At 33.3% G+C, this 13,445-nt stretch overlaps 1 protein-coding gene across 1 annotated transcript in view; it reads left to right on the top strand.

Annotated features, from left to right (window-relative positions):
- The window catches only part of BAZ2B (bromodomain adjacent to zinc finger domain 2B), a 318,837-nt gene that overhangs the window by 1,097 nt on the left and 304,295 nt on the right, over window positions 1-13,445 (top strand).

Genomic DNA, 13,445 nt, shown 5'->3' with positions numbered 1-13,445 from the left:
CCCCTTCCCCCCGCACCCCTTCCCATTCGCGGCTCCTCTCCTCTTAAAGTAGTTCCACGAACCCCAGAACTGGGACTTGGGAAAGGAAGGAAATGTTTGGAGAGTCAGAACTGGCCCTGCTGTTTGGAAGATTTCCCCTTCTTTTCTCTCCTTCTGTATTTATCTTTTGTGTGTTGCTTCCTTATAAAGAGAGAAGCAGCTGCAGTCCTTGGCCGAGTTGCTGAAATTTATCCCTTTGTGTATATTACAATATCCTCCATTTTTTTTTCCCTCTGCCCTCTAAACAACAAGCGTTTCGCCATCTTGGGCAATTTTTATTCCCAAGTCTCTCTCTCTTTTTTTAATTTTTATTTTTCAAGGACTGGGAAGAAACCTGAAAGTCAAAAAGTGTGTCTGGTTAAGAATCAAAGTTTAGGGAATGTTCAGGGGCCCAGTGACGTCATGTAAACTTTATGAAGAAATTTTACCAGGAGTAAATTTTTCGCTTCATTTTTTCCCTGTTTTAAGCGACCATGTGAAGGACCATGTAACTTACAGGTTAACGATAAGCTGTTCTGCTTATTTTTGTGTCCTGCTCTGAATATGAGCCCTCAGTGTCTGCACATTTTATGTTTTGTTAACAGGTGGAAGACTATGTGCGAAAAACTGGTATAAACAGTGGCCTTTGGTATTTACGAGGTTTTTGTGTATATATTTTTTATATTTTAAAGGATTTGAATATTTGCATGTTTCCTTTTTTATTTACTTCAATCCTGTAGGTTTTTCTTTAATCAGCTTGGTTACTATTTATGTATACTTATTTTAGATGACCTAGATCTCTTCTAGTAATTAACTGTTCTGTTTTTTTACATATTTCTTTGCATTTTGAAGATACAGCTTTCAAAAAAAGCTGGAGATATTGGATACTTTAAAAATATAGTAGCAGATATTAAGTAAAGTGATTGGCGAAAATATAGTGTTTAAAAGGCAACATAGATTTAAAAATATATTTTATAATCTCAAGCTACATGCTCTTTTGTCAGCCATTATGAAAAGATAAACAATAAAAACTTGTGGTGTTTTAACTTGCTTGTCTAAAATAGTTTTTCCCCTCACTGAAGTTCGGTGGGTCACATGATCAAACTTAATGATATACTGACTGGTATATAAATAAGAGGCAATGCAAATTGAATGGGAAAGTGGAATTCTGTCTCCTTTAGTCATTTTCAGTCAGCATATTTACTTCTCTTCTAACAAGGACATGAAACTGTCTGTATTTAATTTGCATTCTCTTTGTCTTCTGGGTTGGGGAAAAACATTGACTACCATTAACTAAAAGAAAAGCTAATGGAAACAATTCCAAGTACATTGAAAGATTTGTCTAACACATAAAAACTTAGGTTGTATGTGGTATGTTTCTATCTCTGTAGCAGTCTTATTTGATGTTATCTGCTATGCTATTTATTTAGAGATTTGCTTTATGTAAAACGCAATACAGAAAGCTTGACTGAATTGAATGTCTGACATTTATGTGAATCGTAGGTAGGTGAAAAATGTTTAAATAGTTAAAAGCACATAGAACAGATGGTTCTAAATTATACATGCAACAAAGGACTAGAAGATTTGGCAGATTATAAATGGCAAGCACAGTGGATAAGCAGTTTAAGAAAATGGGAGTTAAGTACGTTTGATGTCTCACACCTATTGTAAACACTGTACATATTGTCACTGTGCTGCATAATCAATAACTTCCACACATTGAGGCTCTTGTAAGTTTCAGATAGGAAAAAGCAGATTTTATAGATGTTTGAAATGAATGGTTGAATGTAAAAGTATTTAAATCCTGTGGTGATGAGTTTTTCTCTTTCTCTTTTTAAAGAAAATAAAACTATATGCTTTAAAATAGGAAATTATTTGTAAGAACTTAATGTTGTTGTATTCATATAATGGTTTGGACAGAAATAGGAGTAGATACATATTTTGAAATACAGGGGATAGTATATTTGCTGTTATATGTTATACTAGGGCTGAACTGTAGCAGCATTTACCGTTTCAAACACTCTTGAACAATATTTTTAGACTCTTCAGTCTTGAAAATGCATTTATTAGAATACTGTTAGCGTAAGTTACTAAACACATTAAATGAAAGAAGGGCATATGTTAGTAATACTTTTTGAGTTTTGTATGTAAAATAATAATAAGATTTTACTTGGTAACTATAGTTTACTCTCAGTTTTTAAAATGGAACAACGTATATGTAGTTTTGCCTTTCTAGAAGAATCTGAGTAATATTTTGCATTTTTGAAAGATTTAAAATAACTTATTCAACTTGGCAGAAATTTGTTTTTATTTTTGTAAGCCATTTATTTAAAATGCATGAGAGCCTGGAGTGGAACCTTGGAATTTTAATGCTGCTGCCCTTCTCCCCGTCCCTTTGTTTGCGTGTTTACTATAGAGCTGCAGTGTAAAGGGGCAGATGTTTTGCCAAACATCCTGATGTGTTGCTTTTTCTTATGGGAGAGCATAGCTGTTCCTTCTGATGCATCAACTTGACAGCTGGTTGATTTCATGGAACTGCTAAGAAGCCATTAGTGGCGTCATTGAATTGAAACAGAACAGTCACTCCCAGCTTGAACTGCAATTGTTAATGTCTTTGTTGCTACTTCTGTGTTACTATACAAGATGTAGGATATTACAGTTGCACAAAAGTTTAGTTTTTTGTCTTATCCCTTGAATTAGTCAAAGTATGTGATAAAACTTGATTACTTTTCAGTTTAAAGATTTATCAAAGAAAGATTTTGAGCTGTAGTTGGTGAGTTTTTGAACTAGTCCTGGCTAGAACTATCAAAGGAAGATAGGATTTAGCACAAAGTGATATGGTGATTTTGATCCCTGTAGGAAATAATTTTATCAAGGCTTAATGATTTTGAATAAACTTGATATTCTGAGGGATTAATTACCTTGTGAGGTTAAGAAATTTTTGATTCTATAAATATTTTATATCATGAGACTTTAAAAATATTGTGCTTTCATAAATGTTGACTTGTTCGATTAAACATTTCTTTAAACTTTTGTTATAGAAGATAATCAGAAGAGAGAATAGTTATTGACAAAAAGGGCAATATAGGGCTTAATTTTCTTTATGAGGAGGTAAACTAACATTCAGTCATTTAACATAACATAGCAGTCATTTAAGATTTTAAAATTTGAAATTATATTTTTGTTTTGCTAGTAACTTTTGTTGGTAGTTTCAACTATCACACTGTGGTACTAAAATGGTGTCAGATCATCCCATTGGTGCCAAAGCATTTTCAACTTTTTCTAATTACTTGCTTTTTTTTTTTCCTTCAGTGGAAGAGGAGATAGGAGAGGGGGAGAATAAGAGTGATAATCTCAACAGCAGAAAACACATTAAAAAAAATTTGTGTAAAACTCTTAAGGATGATGAGTTTAAGGATAAAAATGTAACATCACTATGTTAAAAGATATTTTCTAGTTCCAATATTTATTGATTTTTAATTTTAAAATCTTTGGACTAACAGTTTTTCAGAGCATGACATTTATAACATACTTAAAGTAGTTTACCTTTAAAAGAAATTCTTAAAATGTGAAATTGATGATTAGAATAGATAATTTGCTGAGTTAAATCCCATTAAAAGGACTTCTTACACAATATAAACAAATTTAAACACTTATAATACACTGCTGAGTGATTCCTGAAATCATAAGTTTATGAAAATACTTTTCTTTTAAATAGATCATGCATTACTGAGACTAAAGGTAAAATATATGCTTAGGTGGTAATAGTTACTTTTACATAACCTTTGATATAATCATCATGCAGTTTCTTAAAATTATTCTATTACCTTAGCCTGTGATTCAAATTTTAAGAAATAGATTTACTTATAAAATATTTGTATCATGTCATATATTCATACAAACTAAATGGTAAATTGAGTTGTATATTAAATGTAAACTTTTTAAAAGGAATATCAGTACTTAGCTCATTTTTAGAGATGATGTAGTTTTAATTGTAGTGCAAATAAGCATCCCAAATTTAAGTAGGAATTTTTCCACATTCAATTTCTTAAAGGAAAGCAGTTCTAAACAGAAGAGTCATAAAGAGTTTAAACTTACATATGTAAGTTTATTTGTTGACTCTATTAACTTTGAATAATGAGCAATAAATATATTTGATTAATTTACAACTACATATGGAGCTTAAACGAAAGTGAATTTACATGACTTTTAAATCTGTTTTAAATGTGATATGATTTGTGGCATCATAATATAGTCTGAGATGTAAAACATTTAAGAGATCTGATATTTTTAAGTTAAACACTGAACTTTTTAAAATGAATGGCTCTTAAGAGCATGAGATGAAACTACTGTTTTTATCCTACATATTTAAAAATTTACTCTGTAAGATGGTGTTTTTAATTTTTAAAAAATAAAATTAATGCTTTAAAAAGTTATATTTATAACTTATGACATTTGGCTTGTACTTTGGTTTTGTAATGCCTTTCAAATGAAAATTAAATGTTAGAGATAATAGTAATGGAGCTAATACATAGATCAGAACCTTTACTGACTTTATGTGTATACATGTGTGCATGCTTGTGTATGTAAGGAACAAGAAGCATTTTGTTTAAGATGATTATTGTACTTTAGTGATGTGTAGACATAATTGTGTGTTTTTCCTCTGTTTTCTCCTCTTAACACTTTTCCACAAGCATGCACTCATTAATCAAAGACGGTGCACTCCTGCTGAGGGCAGAGAGGTTCATCAAATTGGCAGTCAGTTTGGTGTAAAGAACGGTGTCCTGAAGCTCTTAACTCACTGGGACATAAATAAATCTAAGGTCTTTGTATGCAAACCCTGGAGGTTAATACTGTATAATTCAATGTCCTGTCTTTGTTTTTATGATTGATGTTTTTAAATGTTTCAGGCTTGATGCAAGTCTTCTTGTAGGTCAGGTCTGACAATCTGATTGGCTGAAGTCAGAAAGCATTAGGTTGTCAGAAGGACTTTGAGTATGCTGCAGAGATTTTGATTTTTTTTTCCCTACTAGATCATTGTCATATTGCCTGAGCTGTTATAGGAATGTACCAATGATTGACATCCCCTGCTGTGATAATGGACCCAGTGCATGAAATGCCAATAGTTTGGTCCTATTTGTTCGGAAGCTTACTGCTATTTGTATCCTTAACAGAGCTAACATGTAGAACAAGCAAAACTACTGGGATTTCTCTGTAGAAATAGTGCTGGGATTTGGCTTTAACATGAATTGGTTGCATATTCATAATTTAAGAACAGCTGGTTACAGCAAGCACATAGTCATTTGCAAGCTATTATAAACCATTCCACTCACACATGGAGCCTGTACTTGGTGGATATTTTTTTTTTTATTGATCTACCTGCATTTAAAATCTGGTCACTGCTGCTACAGAAGCTCTTCATTTTAGCTGTGTTTGCAACATAGAACGGCTTCAATTTTAAATATTTAAGCTAAATGCTGAATAAAATAAAGAAGCTTTGAAGGAACTAAATGTAAAGGATCAATAATGTATATTACCCATAATATGTCTCATTTTGACCCCAAACAAACAAATGTAGCTTATACAGACGTATGTTTTGGAAAGTATGTTTTATGATTTTGTCCATAGATGAATAATCAAATTATCTTTGATATGAAAATATCATTAATCATATTTTACTAGTTAGGTATAGTTTTAAGAAACAAGGCAAACAATAAGTTATGATTAATTAACCTGTAAAACAGTTTCATCTTATATGTAGAAAAATGATAGTACTTTTAGTTTTGAGTGATATGAGGCAAGATAGAAAAGAAAATCGACAAGACGTTATAATTGGATTAGAATAATGCTAACTATAAAAAAATTTAGGAGTCTCTTCCACCTTTAGGTCACTTTTGGAATATAAAGCACAGCTGTACTATTACAGTATTGAAATGACATGTGTAAGCTAGTCCAGCTTTAATAGTTTCCTACATATTGTGCTGCCTAGTAGTGACTGAAAAGAGAGGAGAAAACCACTGCATCTCAAGCTTTCAAAGAGAACTGTAGGAGGAGAAAATGTTAAATGTGATTTCAGATATCCTGGTAGAAATCACAAGGAGCTTTGCCTTGATTTGTGTATGTTAAAATAAGTGGATACCTGAGTGATTTACAATGGTGGTGATTGTGTTGAGCTTCCCACACAACATAGTGTTAGATTCACATGTGCTTGCATGTGTTTGTCCCCACACTAGATGATAAAGTGGCTTTCAGCACTTCAAGGTTGAGTACCAATCCTAAGAGTGCATTTTACTCTTTCTTGCCTTCACAAATGGCTGGATATGTTGGTAGTATAACAGAATATATGGCCAAATTTAATCTAGCTGATAGCAGGCTGCAGTTTTTTCTAAATAATAAATTGAAAGGTTATTAAAGGACGATGTGTTAAGTTTCAGTTTTGCATTTTGTAGGATAATGACTTTATATGGTTAATTTGCCATTATTTGAGTTTATAATGATCATTTTGTGAATTATTCTATCCCCGTTTTTTTTTCCTCTCTGCCTTTTGACTATTGGCCTTTCAGTTATTTCCCTGCTCTTTCACAGCTTAACAAAGAGTAAGCTGAGTTAGTGTAAAAGGAAGTAAATTTCAAATGAGTTTAGTTTCCCTTCCTTCTTTACTTCTTGGTAGACCAGATAGAGCAAAGTCCTTAGATTTTCACCAAAATGAAGGTTTAGGATTTTGTCTCCCTTTTCTGATTCTCATTATATAACAGGTAATTATATTTGGTTAAAAAGAAAAGTAAGGTAGTGGATCCATTTTTACAAATATTAGAAACTCAACAAAACAGCAGAAAATTTAGACATTACTTGAAAACTGAATTGACTCAGTACCTGCAGCTACAGGAGAATCACAGGTATTTGATGCACTTTTATTCCTCTATTACTAATAATTTGGGAAAAGGAGGACAGCTGCCTTCATTCATCAAGTTTGTACTATATGCTGCCTTCAAACATACTCTTGGTGAGCCATGGAATAAAGTTTGTGAAAGCTCATAGTAGGATAGAGATGACTTTTGTCTGGAATCATTAGAAAAGGTTATTTGGTTTAGACAGCTTTGAATTAGACCAAGAAGATGAATAAACTGAATATTCAAAGATCTGGAAGAAAGTTTCCAACTAAAACAGGACAGCATGAGCCCAGGAACAAATTAACTCAAACTAGGTCTATTGGGCATGTGGAGTACTTGTGCAACATTGTTGGGGGGTCATCCTTGAAGGAAAAGAGAATGTTATGGGGTCCTGCTTTTCCATTGCTTTCAAAATTGACTGCTTGGCTTTCTCTGGAGAAGGTGGCTTAATCAGTTTCAAATCGTCCATTTCAATGATAGGATTGTTGTTTGTGGAAGCAAGGTTAAAACTGACAAAACTGCCCTTTCTGGTCAGAGTTATTCAAATGTTGTGTTTAATGTAAGATTAACCAGAACCGCTTTCTTCTCCCTCTTTCTTTTCTTATGCTCTTATAAATGTTTTTTCTTGAAACCTAATGCATGGTCATAACTACTAAGAACATTGAGCAAAGAGAGGACATCACTGCTGTTTCCCTTTTTTAGATTTGGTGGTGAGGAACTAGCTTTCCAAGGGGATTTGATGCCTCTGACTCAGAAAACACCTTTACTTCTTTTAGTTCCTTTGGATAAATGAAGACAGCCAGACAGACTGGCTGCACTGTCAATAATGGGAATATCCATAAGGACAAAAAGTAACAAAACATAAGCCCTTACTTTAAATTACATCAGTACTGAATTTCACTTATAATAGAAAATTCCACAAAGAGTAGAGAATATGAAAAGGAAAAATTAAAAAATTCATACTCAAATGTAAAAGAAAGTCTTCATTTTCTGTGATTAGACTTTTCCTAACTTCATAGTTGTTGTCCTAAGATAATTACATTCATTTCATTTTCCTTATTTATAGTACTGTGATGAACATTTTACTGAAGGGACGTGTTAGAAGAAAACTTAAAAATTTCTCTGTAGTCATTTCTTATCTTGATGATGGTGAGTTTTGAGTAAATTAAGTGTGGAAATGAGTGGAAATAAAAGGCTATATCTAGTATTGGAGTTTAGAAAGAAGTCATGCTTGTTCCATGATGACATGATTGTTGAAGCATAACTTCTGGGCTTCCTTGGGGAAAGGGTCATTATTAACAAAAAACCATTACAGTGATGTAGGAAAGCGCAAAGCCTGTCTTGAGCATCTGAAAAAATGAGGAAGTAGCCTGTTAGTCATAGGTAATATATTTCTCCTTTTATGGGTTGTTAGTGTAGCATACTGCAAGACAAAGTAACAGAAACTGTGGATCAAATCTGTTTTAAAAGAATACTTCAGGGGACTTCCCTGGTAGTCTAATGATTAAGACTCCCCACTTCTACTGCTAGGGTTGCAGGTTTGATCCCTGGTCAGGGAACTAAGATCCTTCATGCAGCACTGTGTGGCCAAAAACAAAAGGAGTACCAGAGCTAAAGGAAATGTTTGGGATAGGCAACAACAACAACAAAAGAGCAGAGTTTTAAAGAAGGCTTTTAAATGGGGGTGTGGAGGAGTGTAGCATTATTACGTAATTGAGTCCCCTTGGGAAGTATCAAGAATTTCTTCATTCTGGGCTGAGTATCTTACCATTAAATTCTTGTATGTTGTTACTGATATTTTTAGTAGCTTGTTGAAAAAATAATTTATCTATGATCATACCTTGGGGATTTGAAGTGGGAAGTTGAAGGGTTAGGGAAGGGCTGTGTAAACAGTAAGATAGTTGGTCCAGGAAGAGAACATGTAATAACTTTGGCCAGTTAGGTAAAACCTCTTTCCACTTCCTTCTCCAGAAAGAAATGTACTTGCCAAAATTCATAAAAGAGGAGAACTGGTTTAAAGAGTATGTAAATGCTTTTGTATGAAGTGTGAAATGAGATAGTAGGAACAAGGCATGCTGGGGGGAGGAAAGTAAGGATTAGGAATGTGACCAGAATTTCCCTGTTTTTATTTTGAATAAAGTGTTCCATGACATAGTACCTTGAATTTCACCTTTTTCATTTTAGTATGAAATATGTTTTGTGAAATAGGTCATTTTTGGCAATTTGTTGCAAATATTTTATTCTTAGTAGGGAGCTTGTGATATGTTGCAGCTGAAGTTCAGAGATACAACTAAATTAAGCATGTGTGCCTGAGTAAAAATGAATGTTTGCTTCTGTATTTGTTATCTTAGCACTTAACAAGTGAGTTATATATATATATATATATATATATATAGCTACCTGTAGAAACAATCACTTATTAATTTCTCATGTTTAGCACTCTTGTGATGTGCTGATGGTTCTGTATTAGGCAGCAGTGATTAGTTAAATAAATTGGTCATTAAATTGAGAACAAGAATTGGGTCAGCTTCTATTTTTTAATAGCTAGAAATAATTCAAGGTGACCAGAAATAAAATGCTTGGCCCATAATATGCTCAAGGAAAGAATGTACTTAGAAAGGATGTACATAAAGTTTTTTGTGATTATTATATATTAGAAATTACTTTTGTCAGGGAAACAGTTGGGGGTAGGATGGGAAAAACAGCTTCAGTAGCTGTCATTAACTCAGTGAACTCATGCTGCAAGTGGGATGCATGTCAGGTGTTCTCTGTTCCTGAGTAACTTTCCAGTGTGGTGTCTCACACTCAATGTGATTCTTAATATATATATATTTTTTGTATATCATAGCTTCTGAATGTGGGCTAGCTATGGGTATCTGGTGCTCAACTACTCAAATGACATCTACTTTAATGTTGATGGTAAAACTGGCTGTGTTGGACTTAGGAGGGACAGTAATCTGTCTCCAGTGTTGTCCATGTCAATTTTATATATATATATATATATATGTGTGCGTGTGTGTGTGTGTGTATGTATACATATATATTTAAAATTTTAGTAATATTGGAGTATAGTTGATTTATGATGATATTTTTATTTTATTTTAATACATTGTACTGAATAGAACCTACCATACTCCCCAATCCACCAATAAGATGAGTTTGTACTGTATAGGAAGGTTGCATGGTTTGAGATAGTTTATATGCTTAAGTGTTCCTGTCACCAAGATGTTTAAAAAAAAATTGCTTTGGAATTGTTGGGGGAGTGTGTAATTTCCTCGCTTCTGTCTCGCCGAAGCAAAGATTTGAAATGGCGGACCAGTGTTACAGCTCGGTTATAGCTCAGAGTTTTATTTGACAGACAATTCAATCTGTCTTGGCTTCCTTCTTTTATACATTTGTCTTTTCCACACCTTGAACCTGCCCTGTGCAAATTGGGGTGGCCAAGAAGTAGGTGTATTTGTTTCACTTGAAGTTCTCACTCCAGTCTGTGGATTTTCTTTTGTTCCATTTTCGCAGGTTTTTCCCTTTCTTTGTCTTTTAGACACTGCTGTTTTGGACTCCTTTTTCCTTTCCTGTTCTAACTACCTAACAGAATTAAAACACAAATCAGTTCAAGGAGACAGTGAAATTTCAGTTGGACTTTGAAGGAAGTAGTAGCTATTTTAGCTTAGAACAGCAGCCTGAACACATAAAGAGGATAGAGGGAAACACCTGCCCAAGTAAAATTTGTTTGAAAATAATGGGAGATTAAGTAAGAAGAAAGGATTGGGCTAGCTAATAGATTTTCAAGCAGAGGCGTGACATTAAAAAGTTGTTTTAGGAAGATTTGGAAGAAGTCTGTTAAATTCATGGAAAGAAGAGGCTATTAGAAAGAATGGTAATTTATTACAGAAATTCCAGTGTTAGGTGGTAATGACTAGACTAATAGCAATGTGGAATGGGTGGAAGGATTGATATGGGGCTTCCCCAGTGGCTTAGACAGTAAAGAATCTGCCTTTAATGCAAGAGACCAGGGTTTGATCCCTGGGTCAGGAAGATCCGTGGAGAAGGGAATGGTAACCCACTCCAGTATTCTTGCCTGGAGAATTCCATGGACAGAGGAGCCTGGCAGGCCTACAGTCCATGGGTTGCAAAGAGTCAGACACAACTGAGTGACTAACACTTTCACATAATATAAAGGAATGGTGTTGAGCTAGTTGGGGGAGATAGGAGATGGTATTACCTTACATTTGAATTTATTTTGTATGACCGTAGTAATTTGATGTAGTTGAACACTTACTTCCTCCTTTTCAGATGATGAAGTGAAAACTAGAGAAATTGGCTGTGGCTTAACACTTGGAATGGTTAGATATTCGTTCTAATATATCATACAATCTCATGATGAGTTTAGCTTAAGATAAACTCTCATCTGTTTTTTAAAACCCCTCTACTTCCCTCCTGATATATCACATTATATATAAATGAATAATCAAGTTCACTTAGCCTAATATTTTCCATTTGCATTTATTTTTATAGCCTCATATGTGTTTATACCACTGCCAAACATCACTGTCTGAAAACAATTGGGAGATAGGAGGTAGCATGTTCTAGACATGTTAGAGACATACTATATGTTATGGATCCCTGACTGTAGACTTTGATGATTCCAGGTTTTGCATGATGTTCCCTGTATCCAATTATTATTTTCTCTCTTTTTTTTTTTAAATTTTCTCTCTTTTGCTTGATAGTATCTTCTTATTTTGTTATATCTTTCAGAAGAGCTACTTTTCTGAAATCTTCCCAATCTTCTACCTCTCTGCAAGATTATCTGATTCTTTTCTTGTGCCCCAGTTGAGTGCAGATGGTGGAATACATGGAATACATGGCTGTGCAAATAGATTCCTTCCTTCCTACCTTTTCAAATAATGGTTCAGTGAGCATTTTTTATTCATAATGCTTTTATTTGTTGTTGTTTGACATTATTTCATAACCTGAGTTCCCAGAAATGCAATTGTTGGATCAAGTGCTAGCAATATTTAAAGGCTCTTAATATATGTAGTGTAAATTTGGTTTTTGCAAGGATTGTATGAATTTATATTTCAGTAGCAATACATAACTTTTCATTTTTACCACACTTTCATTGGATTTGGCATATTAATTATTTTTAGCTTTTGCAAAAGACTCTACCTTGTTTTATATTTTATTTTTTTGGCAAAGCTGCATAGTTTGCAAGATCTCAGTTTCCCAGCTAGGGACTGAACCTGAGCCCTCGGCAGTGAAAGCAAGAGTCCTAACCAGTGGACTCCTGGGGAGTTCCCAAAATTGTACTTTTTTCTTTAATCAGCGTTTCTGTGACTAATAAGAGTGACCATTTTTCAGTGTCTTAACCTGTTGTGTTTCTCTTTTGTAATTTGTGTTTGACATTTACCTGTTATTGCACTGATTTCTCAGTGTGTTTATTATAAACTATTTATAAACTCTTCAAAGTATTAATGATACTATGTTTTTATTGTATTTATTTGCTTAATTTGGCTTTATGATATTGTTTTAATTTATAGAAATGTGAAATATTAAATTGTCAATTTCTTAGATTTTTGAAAACATTTTATTTCCATTTTAAGCTGAAATTGTGCATCTTGACATAGTTTTATAGTCAGTTCTTTTATTTTTATCTTATTTAATTATTTTAAAAAGTAAATTTTGGAGGACTAATATTTTATCAATGAAAGTATAACTCTTTAAATTGAAGAAAAGCAAGAGTTTTTAAATTGAAGTATAGTTGATTTGTAGTTTTTTGTTAGTTTCAGATGTACAATAAAGTGATTCAGTACATATATATATGTTTGGATTATTTTTTATTATAAGTTATTATAAGATGTTGAATATAGTTCCCTGTGATATATAATCAATCTTCGGTGCTTACCTATTTTTTGTATAGTAGTTTGTATCTGTTAGTTGCATACTTCTCATTTATCCCTCTCCCCCTCCCCTTTGCTAACTATAGTTTGTTTTCTAAGTCTGTGAACCTGTTTCTGTTTTACATATAGATTCATTTGTAGTATTTTTCATATTCCACATATAAGTGATACTATGTAATATTTGTTTTTGTCTAACTTCACTTAATATAATATTCTCTGAGTCCATCCTTATTGCTGCAAATGGCAATATCTTATTCTTTTGTATCTCCAAGTAATATTCCCTTGTATATTCATACCACATCTTAAACCAGTCATCTGTTTATGAGTGAGTACTTGGGTTGCTTCCATGTCTTGACTGTTGCAAATAGTGCTGTTGTGAACATTGGGGTGAATGTATCTTTTTGAATTAAGAGTTTTCACTACAGGACATACCTGGAATGTATTTACCCCAGGAGTAGGGTTGCTGGATCATATGGTAACTCTAGTTTTAGTTTTTCTACAGACTGTTTCCACAGTGACTATACCAATTTTCATTCCTACCAACAGTTTAGGAGCCCTCTCTTTTCTCTATACCATCTCCAGCCTTTATCATTTGTAGAGTTTTTTATAATGGCCATTCTGACCAGTATGGGCTTCCCTG

This window comes from Muntiacus reevesi, chromosome 3 (genome assembly GCF_963930625.1).
Source record: "Muntiacus reevesi chromosome 3, mMunRee1.1, whole genome shotgun sequence".
NCBI classification, from domain to species: domain Eukaryota; kingdom Metazoa; phylum Chordata; class Mammalia; order Artiodactyla; family Cervidae; genus Muntiacus; species Muntiacus reevesi.
Note: the sequence above shows the minus strand (reverse complement) of the source record. Positions and strands in the feature narration are given on the sequence as shown.